Source organism: Solea senegalensis, linkage group LG18 (genome assembly GCF_019176455.1).
Source record: "Solea senegalensis isolate Sse05_10M linkage group LG18, IFAPA_SoseM_1, whole genome shotgun sequence".
NCBI lineage: Eukaryota > Metazoa > Chordata > Actinopteri > Pleuronectiformes > Soleidae > Solea > Solea senegalensis.
The window spans coordinates 5,581,617-5,585,559 of record NC_058041.1 but is presented as its reverse complement, the minus strand read 5'-3'; positions in this window follow the sequence as shown (position 1 = coordinate 5,585,559).

The window sequence follows — 3,943 nt, the reverse complement described above, 5'->3', positions numbered from 1 at the left end:
CTGCTGCTTCCTGTGTGTGTGTGTGGTGGGAAAGGGTTAACAAAAACGAGCTGAACGTGATGAGTGAGGAGGAGGGAGGGGCTCAGTGAGCAGCACGCAGCCAATCAGCAGTGAGATTAACACCTCGCCCGGTTGTGATTGGTCCAGAGCGCGGTGGTTGTCGCTCAAAGCTCAGCACCCACGTGGAACCACAGGGGCTCATCAGCGCTCTCATTGGCTGAGACTTCACGCTGCGAACCCGCCCACAGAGGCTATCACTACTGCATTGGTCGAACCGCCTTTGCAAGCTCCTCCCCCTTCATCTCCGCCTCTCCTCGCCTTGATTTTCCGTCCGCGAGGACAGGAAATATCCCTCACGCGAGCTCCGTAGGCTGGCGCAGCAAGACTGCCGCGACGCCGCCGCCGCCGCTTCACGTCTATCAAGAGTCGCGCGGACACACATCTGACGTTCCGATCCTTTTAACGGCACGAAAACACGTGAAAGAAAAGCGCACATTAGTGGAAATGTCGACAGTAGATCCTCCACTCATTTTACTGCCAATTTTCCCCGAGATGTTCAGTCTGTCTGTCTCTGTGTTGGTCTTCATTTTCTCTTCATAAAGGGAGCACACGCCACACACAGACACACACAGGTTTGCACTGCTATTCTCCTTAGGACTCTGCGTTTACTTGCATTTATATGGATCGTCTGAACAAAGCACAATCCCTAAACTTAATCTTAACCAGTTAACCTAACCACAATTCAAATCTTAGGACCAGGTTTTGGTCTCCTACAGGTCCTGTCAGAGGCCCTGAAAATGTCACCGATACAAGTGCACACAGGTTTGCACAACTATTCTTCCTAGGACTCTGCATTGACTTCAATTCATGTTGGACAGACTAAAAGCACTATCCTAACCATAACCAGTTAACACCTAACCTTAACCTAAACACAATTCAAATCTGAGTTTAACCAGTTCCTTGGGAATAAGGGTCTGCCTCAGTAGGACCAGGTTTTGGTCTCCATCAGGACTCCATCAGGACTACAGGTCCAAACAAAGGTCAGTGTTTATGACAGAAAAGGTCCTAAATATGTCACAAATACACACACACAGGTTTGCGCAGCTATTCTTCTAAGGACACTGCATCGACACCCATTAATTTGGACTGTCTAACCCCTTAACTTAATCCCTTCTAACTTTAACCAGAGCCTCGGAAATGAGGTTCTGCCTCATTAGGATTATTGGTCCAGTTGGACGACTGTCCTTGTCCCAGTAAACATAGCACAGCAACAATTTATTCAATTAATTTTGTGTCCCTCTACTATGCTGGGTGGCGTAATGTCCTCTTTTTTTTTTCTTTTCTTTTGGTCTTAGTTACTATTTAAATGACTTTGATTTAGGACAGTTCCAGTCAGACTAACATATTTACGCGTATTTTAAAAGTCTGACACACATTAATTGGATTTTTTTTTCTAACCTTGTGTAAACTTACTGAGTGTTTATACCAGAAATTGTCATAGAGGTAACAAAAATGAGCGCACACACACAAACACGCACACACAGTCTACAGTCACATATTGCAATGACAGGACCGTTAACCTTTAATGAATCAATTATATTACTAAAGATGAACAGGCAAGGAAACTAAATCAAATTTAGTGTTTGAATATAGCCTGTGGCCCCAGCTATCTATCTATCTATCTATCTATCTATCTATCTATCTATCCATCTATCTATCTAGCACTAAATGTCCATCTAAAAGTCCAAATTAAGGTACCCAACGTTCAACTTTTAAGGAAAAAGTTGCAATAAAACATTGTAATAAACAACGTTAGAGAACAACATTTCTCTTTGTCCATTTTTTTAAAAAACCTTTTCCATTTCTGCTTGGCTCCTCTTTATATTTGTAACATCTTTTCTCCTCCTCTTATTCTGTATTTTCCTCTTAACACTTACTTTTTCATATAGCATTGATCAAATTACAATTTGTTAATAATTTATAAGGAGGTGCGATTCTAAAAATGGACAAAAGGCGGAGGCGAGGTAATTTGTCCTCAATTTTTAAATGATCAAGTGAGACATTGTTTTGCCACCAGGGGGCAGAAATAACAAAACAAACCAACATGTCATAGTGTGGTTGACGCTGTGTTTGATTTACATAGGAACTCTAAAGGTTTTTTAGCTACATACAAATGCACTGTTTTATAATCATTTTATTTTCATTATCACAATTATCATTTTGAAATGGCAACGTAACCAAATCAGAGCCACACAGAAGTGAACAAATAAAAAGTGAAAAAATCGGCCTTTTTCACATCTGGAGTCAGATAATAAAATAAAAGGAGATGAACACATGAAGCTGTCCATCGCGGCTGGGTTGCGAACCACTATAAAACCGAAGCTGCGGCCGTACAAAATTGGCCTGTGGGCCAGACTTTGGACATGCCACCTGGCTTAAAGTGTAAACAAACATGGACAACAAACTTCCTTACTTCATCACTTCCTTATTTCCTGTGTCCCACCTCCTGTTTTTCATTGGCTGTTGGAAACATGTGTTTGCAGTTGTGTCGGTAATCAGTACAGACGACCTGAATGTGTCCAGAGTCGTCATTCAAAAATCCAAACATGTTTTATTGACTGCGACTGAGGTCAGTTTGGGTCTGTTCCCCTCACACACAACCATGGATCGTGGGTAAAATCTTGTAGTGTGTCCCCAGCTTAAGAAAAGCCTGTTTTTGGTCACCTGATGAACATGCTCGCATGCACCTTAAGCTTGTCAAATGGTTTTCTTTCAGTTTTTGCCGTTTGCTCAGTGTAGAGTCTATCAGAGCTTCTGTTTTCTTCAGAGCAGCCCACAGAGGTAAGATGTGGTTAGTGAAACCAAAGAGCTAAGAGAGGTCAAAACCTCGGAGATCTGCAGAGATGGGAATTGCTTTTCCATGACTTTAGCACCACGAGTAACCTGTTTCACATTACACAGCAATTCCAGACATTGTTCACTTCAAACAGCTCGAACTAATGGTGTTTTAACCATTAACAAAAACATGCGACGTCAACAAAACAACAAATATGACTTGTATTTCAATAGGAAACACATTTGTTTCCAACTGTATCCTGGACCTCACACTAGAGCCATGTTTTCATTTGAAAAACGACATTTTTCAGATTTGTCTGGACGAGTGTTTCAGCTCAGAACGAGACGTCAACATAGTCGGTACAAACACACCTGAAAATGCACGTCATGTAAACACTCAGGTACACTCAGCATGTGTACCTGCCAAAGTAAACCGGAAGCTGAGTGAATCATCTGCAGTCGTTTCATTGTTGCAGAAAAGAGACAATGACGGTGAAAAGAAAGAATGAGGAAGTACAAAAGAACCTGAACAGGATGTTTTATTACGAGGCATGTTGAAACTGAAGTTGTAAGTGTTGATGGAGCTTTTTTATTCACAGCTCCTAGTTGAGTTGAATAGAAACGAGTCAGGAAGTGGATACGGGTAGAGGCGTCATTATTTCCGAAATGATCAGTTTCTGAACTTAGTTTGTTTGTGTTTTCAAAATAAAACACAAACAGCAGCATTTTAAAATGTCTCTGTTTTCAAAGCTCTAAAATACCGAGGGAATGTGAATGACGGGCGTTTCTGGAGAAGAAATTCTGTTTTTTTTTGGTTTAGGAATTAGTGACTGATCTAATGGTGAGATGGCAAAAAACTTAGGACTCTACTGTCGCCTTCACATACCAAAAAAGGATCAAGTCAATACACAGATGTGAGTAGAAGCAAGCAGCAGAAGTGTCAAACTGCTAACGGCACCACACGGCAATGGTGTTTGGATTCTCCGGATGAGGTCACATACTTGCCGACGGCCAGACGGTGATTGGACAAATGTGGCAAAAACGTCACTTCCACGGAAGCTCAGCTTCTCTGGGAGTCAATGGAGCAGGGGGCGGGTGCGGGTGCTGG